This window comes from Vulpes lagopus, chromosome 19, assembly GCF_018345385.1.
Source record: "Vulpes lagopus strain Blue_001 chromosome 19, ASM1834538v1, whole genome shotgun sequence".
NCBI lineage: Eukaryota > Metazoa > Chordata > Mammalia > Carnivora > Canidae > Vulpes > Vulpes lagopus.
Window position 1 is genome coordinate 20,691,577 of NC_054842.1, and position 15,446 is coordinate 20,707,022.

At 41.5% G+C, this 15,446-nt stretch overlaps 1 pseudogene; it reads left to right on the forward strand.

The window, feature by feature from the left end:
* Positions 1 to 1,322: 1,322 nt before the first annotated feature.
* On the forward strand, positions 1,323 to 1,447 carry LOC121479163 (annotated as a pseudogene).
* Positions 1,448 to 15,446: the final 13,999 nt, after the last annotated feature.

Here is a 15,446-nt window from a genome sequence, read left to right on the forward strand (position 1 = left end):
TGGACTCTGCATAGCAGCTTTATTAAAAAAAAGTGTGGGGATCCCTGGGTGGCGCAGTGGTTTGGCGCCTGCCTTTGGCCCAGGGCGCGATCCTGGAGACCCAGGATCGAATCCCACATCGGGCTCCCGGTGCATGGAGCCTGCTTCTCCCTCTGCCTGTGTCTCTGCCTCTCTCTCTCTCTCTCTGTGACTATCATAAATAAATAAAAAAATTTAAAAAAATAAAAAAATAAAAAAAAATAAAATAAATAAAAAAAAGTGTGTAGTGGCATTATTTCACCTGCTTCTCTCCATCTCACAGCTGAGATAGACGAATAAGCTTGTCAGACCACTGCATTTCCTTCCACTGCTCTGTCTTCAAGTGATACTGTGGAAAATTAACTTGAAATATTATCAAGAACCTTTTTTGCTCCTTTTAATTCCAGGTAAAGGAGTTATGCCTCATTGTACTAATTCATTTCAAACACCTGGCCCCATTCCAGTTGTCAGATGAACAGTAATTGCTTAGCAATAACTCTTGTGCACATGGCCATTGCAAAATAAAACCAGTATAAGGAAATCTCAATTTAAGAGATGCCTTCAGATCTAGGAGTCTCCATCCAGTGGAGATGCGCCAATACACTTTCAGAAAATGTACTAAAAGTCAGGCTCTTCTCTAAAAAAAATAGCAAAATGAAAAGCCAGAAATTCCAAGTTAGAGCTGGAATGAAGAAAAACCTACTAGGGTCTAGGTGAGTAAGCTGGGGTTTTGGGGGTTTTATTTATTTATTTATTTATTTATTTATTTATTTTTTCATTTTCATAGTGGCTACTAGAAGAGAATCTTCACAGATTTGGGAACCCCTAGGAGAAACCCAACAGGCCAACCTCTGATCACCAAACAGCATGGTGTCTGCACCATCTCCATTCAATTTAATTCACAAGTTTTTAGCAGCATTTAATATGTCAAGGTCATCATGCTTGTTGTTCTAAAATTCTTTAGAGAAAGACTCTCAGACACACATTTCAGGAAACCATAACTCTTGGAAGAGATGGCTGATGGAGGGCAGCTTCCATGAAAGGAAGATATAAGGAACTTCTGGAGGCATGTTACTACAGTTGTAAAACTGGTTGCTAACTCCATCTTTTATGGTATCCAATGCCTATTAGTTCAAAGTTCAAAGATTAACAAAAAACAACAAAAAAACCAAGTTTATAAGATAAATTTCTACTTAAACTGAGGCAGAAACATTTTTGTCTTTCCATGTAATCTCATATGCTTCCTCTTTAAAGGAAACTGTGTTTGCAACATAAAGCTAAACTTACTATAGAAGTGCAATAATAGCTTTGCACAGTGGCAGTATCGTAGCCAATGAGGTTTATCCGAGGCACGATTATTGCTAATAGAAGTGCAATAATAAACTACTCCAGCTGTTTGGCAATGCCAATTTTTTTTGTTTTATTTAACTTGTTTTATTATTTTTAAAAAGATTTTATTTATTTGAGAGAGAGAGAGAGAGAGAGAGTACAATTGGGCGAAAGGGCAGAAGAAGAGGGAGAAGCAGAGCTGAGCAGGGAGCCCAACATGGGGCTCGATTCCAGGACCCTGTGATCATGACCTGAGATGAAGCTGGATGCTTAACCAATTGAGCCTCCTAGGAGCCCCCAATTTCTTATTATTTTTGTAACCTATTTTCATGTGATTTAATATATGAGCCATTTCTCCCCCCCCCCCTTGGGTATAGAGTGTTATACTTAATAATTACTCCAACTAAAACAAGTTACCACTACATACTTATTAGATGACTAAAATTGACATCTTTTCTGACCATAATGCCATGAAACTAGAAATTAACCACAAGAAAGAATTTAGAAAGAACAAAAATATATGGAGGTTAAATAACATTCCACTAAACAATGAATAGGTCAACCAAGAAATCAAAGAAGAAATAACAAATTACATGGAAAAAAAATGAAAATGAAAACACAATGGTCCAAAATCTTTGGGATGCAATGAAAGCAGTTCTAAGAGAGAAATTTATAGCAATATAGGCCTACCTTAAGAACAAGAAAAATCTCAAGTAAGCAACCTAACCCTACACCTAAATGAGCTAGAAAAAGAACAAACAAAACCCAAACCTAGCAAAAGGCGGGAAATAATAAATATTAGAGCAGAAATAAATGATATAGAAACTAAAAAAAAGTCAATAGAACAGATCAGTGAAACCAGGAGCTGGTTCTTTGAAAAGGTCAAGAAAATTGATAAACCTTTATCCAGACACAAAGAGAGAGAGAAGACCCAAATAACCCAAATAAACAAAATGACTAATGAAAGAGGAGAAATAACAATCAACACCACAGAAATACAAACAATTGTAACAGAATATTGGGAAAACCTATATGTTAACAAATTAGACAACTTAAATGGATAAGTCTCTAGAAACATAGAACCCACCAAAACTGAAGCAGAAAGAAATAGAAAATTTGAACAGATCAATTATCAGGAATGAAATTGAATCGATAATCAACAAATTCCCAAAAACAAAAGTCCAGGACAAGATAGCTTCATAGGCAAATTCTACCAAATTTTATTGGTTTTCTACCAAACATTTAAAGAAGAGTTAATACCTATTCTTCTCAAAATACTTCAAAAAATAGAAGAGGAAGGAAAACTTCCAAATTCATTCTATGAGGCCAGTATTACCCTGATTCCAAACCCAAATAAAGACACCACAAAGAGAGAGAGAGAGAGAGAGAGAGAGAGAACACGAACTATGGGCCAATATCTCATGAATATTGATGCAAAAATCCTCAACAAAATATTAACAAACCGAATCCAATAATACATTAAAAAACATATACCATGATCAGGTGTGATTTAATTTCTGGGATGCGAGGGTGGTTCTATATTCACAAAACAACAACATGACACATCACATCAATAGGAGAAAAGATAAAAACCATATGATCACTTCAATAGATGCAGAAAAAGCATTCAACAAAGTACAATATCCCTTCATGATAAAAACCATCTGTAAAATAGGTCTGGATGGAACATACCTCAATACAATAAAGTCCTTGTATGAAAGACCCACAGCCAACATAATATTCAATGGGGAAAAACTGAAAGCTTTTCCCGTAAGGTCAGGAACAAGACAAGAATGTCCATGCTCACCACTTTTACTCAACACAATACTGGAAGTCCTAGCCACAGCAATTATACAACAAAAAGAAAAGGCATCCAATGTGTAAGAAGAAATAAAACTCTTACTGTTTGCAGATGACATGATACCCTATGTAGAAAACTAAAGATTCCACCAAAAAACTACCAGAACTGATAAAAGAATTCAGTAAAGTCACAGGATAAAAAAAATCAATGTACAGAAATTTGGTGCATTTTTACACACTAATAATGAAGCAGCAGAAAAAAAATTAAGAAGACAATCCCATTTACAACTGTGCCCAAACTGATAAAATATCTAGTAATAACACTTAACCAAAGAGGCAAAAGACCTGTATTCTGAAAACTAGAAAACATCGATGAAAGAAACAAAAGATGACACAAAGAAATGGAAAAACATTCCATGCTCACAGGCTGGAAGAATATTGTTATAATGTCTATATTATCCAAAGCAATCTACACATTTAATGCAATCCCTACTAAAATACCAACAGCATTTTTCACAGAAGTAGAACAAGCAATCCTAAAATTGATATGGAACCACAAGAGATCTCGAATAGCCAAAGCAATCTTGAAAAAGAAAAACAAAAACTAGGGGTATTACAATTCTAGACTTCAAGTTATATTACAAAACAGTAGTAATTAAAATGGTATGGTACTGGCATAAAGAGATATATAGATCAAAAGAATAGAAAACCTAGAAATAAACCCACAATTATGTAGTCAATCTGACAAAGGAAGAAGGACTACACAGTGGAGAAAAAGACAGTCTCTTCAACAAATGGTGTTGGAAAAACTTGACAGCTACATGGAAAAAAATGAAACTGGACCACTTTCTTTCACCATACACAAAAATAAACTCAAAATGGCTTGCAGACCTAAATGTGAGACCTGACACCATGAAAATCCTGGAAGGGAACACAGGCACTAATGTCTTTGACATTGGTTGTAGCAACATTTTTCTAGATGTGTCTCTGGAGGCAAGGGGAATAAAAGTGAAAATAAGCTATCAGGATTACTTCAAAATTAAAAGCTTCTGCACAGGAAGGAAACAACACAACTAAATGGTAACCTACTGAATGGGAGAAGATATCTGTAAGTGACATACCCAGTAAAGGGTTAGAATCCAAAATATATACAGAACGGATACAACTCAACACCAAAAACCCAAATTTTGCTGTTTGCAACCACGCGGACAGAGCTAGAGAATATAGTGCAAAGTAAAATCAGTCAGTCAGAAATACCATATGATCTCACTTATATGTGAGATTAAGAAACAAAACAAACGAGTAAAGGGAGAAAGAGAGAGACACACACAAACCACAAAATGGACTCTTAGAGAACAAACTGATGTCCACCAGAGTGGAGGTGGGTGGGGGGATGGATGAAATAGGTGATGGGGATTAAAGAGTACACTTATCATGATGAAAAAAAATGAAAAATGAAAAAAATCCAAAAATCTGACACCACCACCAATTGCTGGCAAGGATTATGTAGCAATGGAAGTCTCCTTTGTTACTGGTGAGAACGCAAAATACTACAGCCACTTTGGAAGACAGTGACAGTTTCTTGCAAAGCTAAACATAGGCTTACCATATGATCCAGCAATTGTGCTTCTAGGTATTTACCCAACTGATCTGAAAACTGATGTGTGCATAACAATCTGCATGTGAATGTTTATAGATGCTTTATTCATAATTTCTAAGAATTGGAAGCAACCAAGATGTCCAATATGATAATGGATGAACAAATTGTGGTATAGGTATGTTGTTCAGTGATAAAAGGAAATGAGCTATCAAGCCAGAAAAATCTTAAATATGTATTGCTAAACAAAAGAAGCCAGTTTGAAAAGACTACACAGTTTATGACTCCAATTACATGAAACTCTAGAAAATGCAAAAATAGAGAAATAAAAAAGATTAGTGGTTGTCAGCAGGAGGAAAGGAGTACTGAATGGGTGGAGTATGGAGGATTTTTAGGGGAGTGAAACCATACCATATAATCCTGTAGTGGTGGATACATGACACTATATATTTGTCAAAACCCACAGAAATTTATAGCACAAAGAATGAACCTGAATGTATGCTGCAAACAGGCCCTTTAGCAAGCTGGGAAATCTTATGATAGAATGCAACAAAGCAAATCATATTACAGATATATAAAAAATGTCACTGAAAGAGCGGGGGACCTAAGTAACTTTGGATATGAGTGGAGTCTACAAGACTAAAGGCAAAAGAATCTGTACATAAGCACTGTCTCTAGTTAATAAAGTTGTTTCTATGGAGGGTTATGGGTTAGCCGTGGGTTAACCTGTATACATTGCTATACATGTATATTGGAGTTGAACAGTTAGGTATATGGATAGCAAGTGAAGGGAACCATCCTTTGGAGTGGGAGGTTAGAATATTCCATATGATGAGGGATTAGGGCCAAAAACAACAGCATGAACTCATGGTTAGCTTAATATAGATACAGATAGTTATGTATAGAAATATTTCAAAATATGTATATAGACACAGGTTAGTATAAATGCTCCTTGGTCTGTCAGCTGAGGGGGCCTATAAGCAAAGATACCCTAGTCCCAACAAGCACACCTAGCCCCCAAATCTTGGTCACTAATACCATTCTCCAATAAAAGAAACCAGATCCCTGTGGTCCTTCTAGGAGCTGGAAATATACTAGATGCTTGAAGCATCTTAGAATCCCAGAAAGCAAGGAAGTGCTAAACAAAACAAAACAAAACAATCCCGCCACGATAAGGTATGTTAACAGGACACAGGAGCCAACTGAAAGAGCTCCCAGTGGCCGAAGCTGGAATAATTTGAGCAACACAATGAAGTAGCATTATTGGATTAGAACTCAAAACAGAAAATAAATACCCATGAGTCTACTAGTATACATAAATGACTGAATAAATAAATAAAATAAACAAACAAACAAACAAACTGAGGGAGAACAGAGAAATCTCTCATGGAAAGGGATTCCAAACATTTTATGTAAACACTACTCTCAAGGTGTAGGGTAGAGCTTCTTATCCCTTAAGTGTGGGCTGCATGTGGTGACTTCCTTCCAAAAAGTACAGTATGGAAAGGAGGGAAAAAGTGACTCTACAGTGGGGGAAGCTGACATACAGTACTTCAAGCCAGGTGTCACAATGACAGATGATGTCATGTTGACAATACATCCTTGATATGTGATGAAAACAGCACTTCACCTCTGTGCTCTTCATTCCCAAAACACATAACCAGTCCAATCATGCGAAAAACATCTGACAGATCCTAATTGAGGGACGTTCTGTGGGATCCCTGACCAGTACTCTTCCAGTCTACTGAGGTTATCAAAAACAAATGGTCACAGCCAAGAGAAACCTAGAGACAACTAAATGTAATATGGTATCCTGGATGGAACCCTGGGACAGAAAAAGGACAGTAGGTAAAAATAAAGGAAATCTGAGTACAGTATAAACTTTTGATAATAATGATATATCCATATCAATTCGTTAATCGTAACCAACACACCCTATGGATGTGAAGTACTGAAGGGGATACTGGTGCCAGGGACATGGGAACTCTGTACTACTGTCACAATAGTTCTATAGGATTTTTTTCATAAAGATTTTATTTATTTATTCATGAGAGATACAGAGAGAGAGAGAGAGAGACAGAGACACAGGCAGAGGGAGAAGCAGGCTCCCTGCAGGGAGCCCAGAGTGGGACTCGATCCCAGAACCCCCCGGGATCATGCCCTGAGCCGAAGGCAGACACTCAACCACTGAGCCACCCGGGCGTCCCAGTTCTACGGGATTTGAAGTTAAAAGTTCATTATACATACACACACTCCTCTAGAGCTCATGTTTCAGAAAGGGGAATCTTTTGCAAGCCCATCAGGCAAATGCTTGGGGTAGCTGGGGTTCTGAGCAGCATCTGTGGGAGAATTCAGACAACCTCCCGTGGCTCAGCGAAGAGGTGCTACTCTCATTGGCCTAAGGTGTCAACCCTTGACTTCTCATCGGTTTCCAGTGGGGTAATCCATGCAGCAGGGAATTCTTGGAATTTAGCCTGAGGAAATAGAAGAAATTCTTTGGAGAGGAGAATGTTGGTTAATTCAAATGGAATCTGGTGTCCCCATCATGCTTCTCTTCCCTTGGGGAAACTGGCACCACCCACTGAGAAGCATTTTGTGTCAGGCTGACAGAGCCTTCACCCACTTTCCTCCCGTCCAGGGTTGAGATTCTAAAGTGAGTAATGCAGCCCCAGTGAAAGCACCTGAGGAGCACAGGCACTGTGTGTGGGGGAGTCTAAACACCCTTCCTCGGTGGGTCTGGGAAGTACCTTGAAGCCTCCAAAGCCCACATAGAGGAGGGCCCTGTGGGAAGGAGGTGCTGTGTTGCCACGCCTTCTGATTTTAAGTGAAAAGCCAGGCATTCTAAGTCTTGTGTGCAACTATAGGATTTTTACCTGTAGACAACTCATTCAACTTTTTGAGAACACACCATGCTGCTCAACAAGGCACATCGGACCATCATACTCAGCTGGTGGACCCCAGTCTGTGACCTATGAGAAAGAGAAATTCTCCTGACAGTGCTCGGAGTTTCAAAATTATTCATTTAAAGCCAGGAAGATGGAAGCTGCATGTTAACCACCAGCCACTGGGACATGTGGCTATTTCAATGAAAATTAATTTAAATTAAATATAATTAAAAATTGAGTTCCTCTGTCACACTGAGCTCATTTTAAGGACTCAACGGCCTTTTCCATTGTGGCACGAAGTTCCACTGGGCAGTGCTAAGAATATAGGATATATGGGGACAATTGGCAAAATTTGAATGTATTTGGTAATAATTTGTAACCATATTAAATTTCCTAATCTTGACCACTGTAACATAGTTATGTAAAAGAATGGCTTTGTGTTTTTGAGGGGTAGGGGCAGAGGGAGAGAGAATCTTAAGCAGGTTCCACACCTAGTATAGAGTCTGATGTGGGGCTCGATTTCATGACCCTGAGATTGTGACCTTAGCCAAAATCAAGTTGGTCACTTAACTGAGCCACTCAGGTGCCCCACAAAAGAATGTTTTTATGTCTGGATGAACATGTAGAAATATATAGGGGGAGAGAAGATAGGATGTCTGCAACTTACTCTCAGTGCAAAAAAAAAAATGTGTGTATCTAGCATGATAATGCAAATATAGCAAAACACTAACAACTGGTGAATCTGGGTAGTATGCTTGCAACTTTTCTGCAAATCTGAAATTATTTCAGAAGAGTTAAAAGGGGAAAAAATGGAGAAACAATAAAAATACTCTAGGGAAGCCAAGAAAGTTCTAAAGCTGACTTAATGAAACAAGTGGTGGTCCTCAGCTGTTGGTGGTGGCATCCTATCTCATGGCATACTTCATGCATACGTAATAATCTACCCCCATTTCCTCCGTGGCCCTTCAGACCTTCTCTGTTCCCTCGTGGTGCCTTCTTACATACTCACTGAGCAAAGTGTCCCCAATTTGAATAAACTGTTGTTTCCAGGTGGATGTTGTCATCATGTCACACCTCTTCTTGTTCAAGGTAAGGTATGCCCGGCTCTAGACCCGTCCTCCGACCCTCACTGCTGAACACTCCACTTGGAAGAGCCTGGCATGATGGTATCAGTCCTCGGCTGTAGCCGTTGTTTTATATTTTTATACGTTGATTAAAACTGGGCAGTGCACCCTGGAGGGGTTCTTGGTACTGGGCTGTCATGACCTACTCATCTAAGGGTCACTTCTCTAAGAGCTTTTAAAAATTGGTTCGTGTCTATATCTTTATGTACAATTCTACTTAAATGTGCAAATGCAATGGTATACGTGGATTTAGTTTCCATGCAATTGTTTTCTTTTTTCTCTTTTGCTTGTTCTCAAGGGTGTTCTGCAATACCTTTGTCTCTTCTTTTGGCTTCTACCCAGGTTATGGCAAGTTCTGCTACCTTTGCTTCTACTGTGACCACAGAGCCCCCTGCCTTGGCCACATACAGTTGTCTGCCCACATTCCCTGGCATTGGAAGTAGAGGGGAAAGGATCTGTGGTCCCAGAACCCCCTTAGTTGGTTTTCCACATAAGCCTTTTATTCTAAGAGCACCTTGCTGTTATTAACCTTTGTTAGCTAGCAGGGCACCAGGTGGTGTTCATAGATCTTGCGTGGTATTTTAATTCAGCAAACATCTTGAGAGCCTACTTTGGGGTGGGAGGAGGGGGGTATCCAGGCCCTCTGCCAGGTGCAGCAGATACAAACATCATCAATAAGACCTTGCCCTTGAAGAGTTCCCAGGTGGCAAACCCCAAAACTATGAAAAGTGTAGTTTTTATCAGCAGTGCAGATGTGTGTGTGTGTGGGGGTGCGGTGGGGGGTAAACTGGGGGTGCCGCTAGAAGCACGACCTCCTCTGGGGGAGGACACCCTGCCTTCACTGCACCGTGCCTTCTCTCCCAATATGATTTTTTAAAAGACTTTATTTATTCATGAGAGACACAGAGAGAAGAAGAGACACAGGCAGAGGGAGAAGCAAGCTCTATGCAAGGAGCCCGATGTGGGACTCGATCCCGGTCCCGGGATTCCAGGATCATGCCCTGGGCCAAAGTCAGATGCTCACCCGCTGAGCCACCCAGGCATCCCCCAGTAGGATTTCTGACATCAGTCTAGCATCCTGTGATGTACCCTCCTTAAACTTTCATCACATGTAACTGGTGCCTATTATACTTTCAAGCTCCTGAACTTGCTCTATCTCCTAACTAACAGGCAGTTTCACATTCAACCAGTTTGAGATCACAATAAAATATCTTGAGACTGGAATGCACCTGCTTCCCAAGCCCCTCTTTGTGTATTTATTTATTGCTCAGAAATCATTCATTGCTTAGCTCCCTCCTCTTTCATGAGACCCACACTGGTCTCTCAAAGCAGTTCCCCCCCTTTTTTTTTAGTTCCCATCTTTTTCAGAGTGTTCTATTAACTCCCTCCCCACATCCACTTCTAGGCTTTGAACGTATGGATAATTCAACACTTCTTCCCTGTGAATTCAAGTAGCACTTGTGTACAGCATCAGATAAAACTCTCCAGATTAGGTAGGTGCGTTTTCCATATCAGCTCAGCCAGCGACAGCTCAACTACACAAGGAGTGACGCTGACTACATAAACACATCCCATTAAACACAAATTTAATGTCTCAAGCTTAACATACTCTTAGCAGAATTTCCAAAAACACCTGGACCATCTAACACCTGCCCCCGGCTGCTTATCAGGAGGGCAAGTCAGAAAGGAAAGAGACATCTAACTTCCAGCAGCAAAAATAAATCTTATTTTATATATTAAACAACTGGGGCACCTGGTGGCTGTTGGTTGAGCGTCTTTGGCTCAGGTTGGGATCTCAGGGTCCTGGGATCAAGCCCCACATCGGCTCTGAAAATCCTGGTTTCTTTGGCTGGCAGTCATCTAAACCCCATTCCCAAGTTTGGGGAATTCCTCACTGTATGTCTGGAGATCCACAGAGCCCACTTCCCATCATAGCCAAAAAGAGCAAATTCTAGCCACATTCCTGCCCCAACTGTGCATCTGTTGACATGTGGCTTGGCTTAGCATATCAGATGCTCTTGCCCAAGGTTTCACATCTCAAAGTAGGAGACAAAGAAGCAGAGCAAAATACACTGTCAAAAAATTCCTTTTCTGCATAAGTTGATCAGAGCTGGTTTCCCCTGATCGGGTTCCCTGCAGGGAGACCTTTGCCTAGGTCTCTGCCTCTGTCTCTCATGAATAAATAAATAAAATATTTTTTAAAAAAGCTGTGAAGTAAAAGATTAAGAGTTTATGTGGTAGGGGTGCCTCTGTGGCTTAGTCAGTTGAAAGCCTGAGTCTTGGTTTCAGTTCAGGTTCTGATCTCAGGGTCATGGGATGGAGCCCTGTGTCAGGCTCCACACTCAGTAGGGAGTCTGCTTGGGATTCTCTCCCTTTCTCTCTGCCTCTCCCCCGTTCATGCTAAAATAAATGAATAAATCTTAAAAACAAGAGTTTATTATACATGAATAAAGTGTGAACAGGTAGAGCAGAGAGTGGAAGGCAAACTATGTGTGTCATGGTTAGCCAGAGCAGGTTTATCAAGAGCCAACAACTGCCTTACAATTTCAGGGGGGCCATGAGGAAGGACTGGGATGTGGTTTGTGTGCCCTGGATCTGTTTTAATGAGAAGGGGCAGCTGGCATGGAGCTGCTGGTGGCAGATAGGATCAGAGCAAGGAGGTTTGCTCTAATCCAAAAATGCTCAAAGGCTTGAAGGCAGGGGCATTGATATTCAGGGGATGTAGTGGGAAATGACAAGATCTTTGCTTTTCATTCAGGGACTGCCAAATTGCTGGGACACATTAGCTGAGGATTTTGGATCTGGTACCTGGTGATAGGGAAACTGGAGATAAGAGAGGAGAACTTACATTTTTCTTTCCAAGAAAAGTAAGTGTTAGTATGTTAGTATGTTTGTGACTTTGCGTTTGTTACAGTTTCTCCTTCACCCTTCTCCAGGAGCAGCAGCTCAAGTCAGGACATCGGTAGTTTTCAAAACCCGTCTGGCTCTACGTATTCAATCCCTTTTCACACCCACATGTCCCTTGTTTGCAAAGAGCTAATCACTAGGTATTTTCAGAAAGCTGTGCTTTCTTCTGGTTGCCCTGCCAGCTTGTCCCCTTCACTGGGAACTCCTTTTCCCAAACATATGCCCTTTTTTTTTTTTGGACTCTGTGGGGACAAGACATGGTTATTTTCTGCTGAAATGCACTTTCTTCCCTTCTCATCTTTTAAAATCCCACCTGTCCTTCATGTTCCTGCTTTATTGTTTATTTTCCCTGAGCCCAGAGGATAGGCAACTTTCCAGCCCCAGAACCCAGTAAAAAGCAGGGTCTCCAGCCCCTTGAGATCTAGACCTTGCTACTTTCTAGAGAGCATAGAGCCCACCCGACAGCAGGTTAGAAATGCTGTCTCAGTCCCATGCCAGACCTGCTGAGTCAGAATCTGTACTTTAAGGAGCTTCTCAGAGGACTTACAGATGTGAAAGTTTGAGAAGCACTTCTTAAAATCATTAGTCCCCAACTTTAGCTGCCCTAGAATCTTCTTGGGGGAGTTTTAGAACATAATGATGCCTGGGTCCCATCCCCAGAGATTTGGATGAAATGCTCTGAGGTGCCATCTTGACAATGGGGATTTCTATAAACTTCCCAAATGACTGCAATGCCCACTGAAGTTTGAGAACCACTGGCCTAGCACAATCACTCAATCCTTGTCCCATGCCCCCTGAAATTCCAAGCCTTCCATGAGATTTCTGTTCGGTCTTGGCCAGTGTGGGGATGTGGGCATACGCTCACCACCACTCTTCCTCTGGGGTCCTTCCTCACAATGTATGTTGGCACTGCATCACCTTAGCCAATTCTTTTAATCCCAACCTGCACCAACAGCCAAAGTAAATTTTGATTTGCCCAGGACATCTGTGGGTGTGGTACAGTAAAGATCTGGGAACATGGGTGAAGCAGGGAAGGAGCCTACATGGCCAGAGGCCATTCCACCTCTGAGAGGAATTATTTTGTCAGTGGTTAAGACAATAAAAGGTCTCAATATATTTATGGTTTTTTTGTACCTAATAACTCTGCCTTGATTTTATAGTTCTATGGGTATATTTCTTAACTAGATTCAAATGCTCGCAGGACAAGAACCGGTATCCCCAGTTCTTAGCCTATATTGGTGTTCAACTGGTAACCCCTGAAGAACTGAATTAATAGCTCAGGATTTAAAAACAGATGTGCAAAAGGGACAGGCTTTGGGCCAGAGATGAATCTTGAGACAGAAAAACTTTCCAAGGGTGGGAGCAGAAGGAGCGAGGTTCCTGATGGTGGAAGGGCTACAGGCCTAGGGTAGAAACAGCTACATCCCTAAATCTGCTCCATCAGATACACACGTCTCTCTTGAGCACTTGAAAGGAAGCTAGCCCAAACTAAGATATGCAGCAAGAGTAAAACACATCAGATTTTGAAGATTTAGGGTAGAAAAATGTACAATTTCTTATTATGGATATGTTGAAATATTTTAGGTAAATTGGATTAACTGGGATAGATTAAGATGAATTTCACCTGTTTTTTACTCTTTCAATGTGATTGCCACAAAAGTTTAAAAAGACAGGTGGCTCCCTTTCCATTTCCTTTTTTTTTTTGGGGGGGGGATTTTATTTATTTATTCATGAGAGACACAGAGAGAGGGAGAGACATAGGCAGAGGGAGAAGCAGGCTCCCTGCGGGAAGCCCTATGTGGGACTCCATCCCAGGACCCTGGATCACAACCTGAGCCAAAGGCAAACGTTCAACTACTGAGCCACCCAGATGCCTCTCACTTTCCGTTTCTATTTAATGGTGCTACTTTCAATGCCGCACTCCAAGCGAAAGATGGACAAACCAGGAGGGAGAAGGGGGCTGTCTTTGAGGCCAGCTGGGCAACAGGGTCTGTGCTGGACCCCCCAAGCGCCCTGAGCAATGAGCTGTATCATCACTTCATGCATGACTGAACTCAGGTTCACAAAGGCTAAATATCACGAAGTGCCCAAACCACTCAGCTAGGGAGAATAGCTTCTATTATAATTTATGTCTGCTGGATTCTAAAGCCCAAAGATAGGGCCCCCCAAGAGAGGAAACCCACTGGGGAGGTCAGAACCAAGGTGCACAGGAACTGTCACAGCAGTGAGGGGTGTTTAGTTTGCAGAAGAGACCTCTGGATGGACCATGAACACCACTGTCCAATATCTGAAGGCTCAGCGGTGGTCAGATGGCCTCTGTGTAGCTCCAAGGGGTAGGAGGGGAGCATAGGAAAAAAGCTATCAGAATAAGTATTTCCACGGAGACAGAGGAGGAATTTTTTCAACAGTCAGAGCTGCCCCAATTCGGCAACTTTGGAAGGCAGAGAGGGCCAGGTGCGGGAGAAGACAAAGCAGAGGCTGACACTCTGCAGACTCCAAACACGGCGAGGCTGTGTGGTGGTTCTGGAACACTGTTCTGTGGAGTGGCTGCATCAGGATCACCTGGGGGTTATTCAAAATAAACAGGTCCACCCAGGCCTGTTGAATCGGAATCTCACCAGGGTGAGGCCAAATGAGTTTTATTTTGAACAAGTGCCTTCAATTATTCTGATGTGCAGCCAGGTTTTGAAGCTGCTGGTGCATAAAGGACATTGGAGCATCCATTGGATGGTTCGACTATATGCCTTTTCAAATCTCTTCCAATGTTGAAATTCTATTATTCCGTGTCAGATAACACTTGCCAACAAAATTATGGCCAGTGAACTTGGCAAGATGAATCATTTCCTTATTTGGCCTGTTTACTATTTAATGGGAGGATTTCTTTAGCCAAAACAGTGAAACTGCTAGTTGTTTACGTTAATAGAAATGAATTAGGTTTTACTTCTTTTGTACCTTTGGTGAGATGGGGGTCCTGGAGTAGGGACAAGATAAAAAAATATTTTCTCGTCTCTTCTGCCCAATAGAAACACCAAATTTGAGCCCTCATTGCCGAGAACCTATTCCAGACTCTAATAAAAACCCATTTGGAACTTTGGGTTGCTTTACGATGGAGGAGGATGGCAAGGGCTGCAAAGTTCTGCCTGTGGAATGAAACCGTGTTAACAATTTCCAAGGAAGCGGTTTTCACAAGCTTGATTCATAACACACCAGTGACTAAAAGAAGTGCCAAGTCCCATCAAGTTGAGGTATTGTTGAGAACACAGCTGGGACACAGAATGAGTTGGAAAATGCAACCAGAGGAAAAGCAGCAGAAAAAGAACCAGGAGAGGGGACATTTGTTCCCAAGAACAAAATTGGTGGCACTCAGTCCAAAGCAGAGGGAATCACTGAGGACTAACTTAGCGCTGCAGGACATCTGAATCGCCCAACTCGAGTGCTGAGGCTTTGCTTCTTCCTGGTCACTGTGGGGACTGAAGGAAAATAGGAGGCTATCCCCTCTTGAAAAAGCAAATGAGGGGCATCTGGGTGGCTCAGTCAGTTAGGTGGTTAAGTGTCTGCCTTGAACACAGGTCGTGACCCTGGGGTCCTGGGATCCAGTCAGCATTGGGCTCCCTGCTCAGTGGGAGGCCTGCTTCTCCCTCTGCTTGTGCTCTCTCTCCTGTCAAATTAATAAAATCTTAAAAAAAAAAAAAAAAATCAAATGAGAAGTGCTTGGGTGGCTCAGTTGTTTAAGCACCTGCCTTAAGCTCAGGTCATGATCTCCGGGTCCTGGGATGGAACCCCATG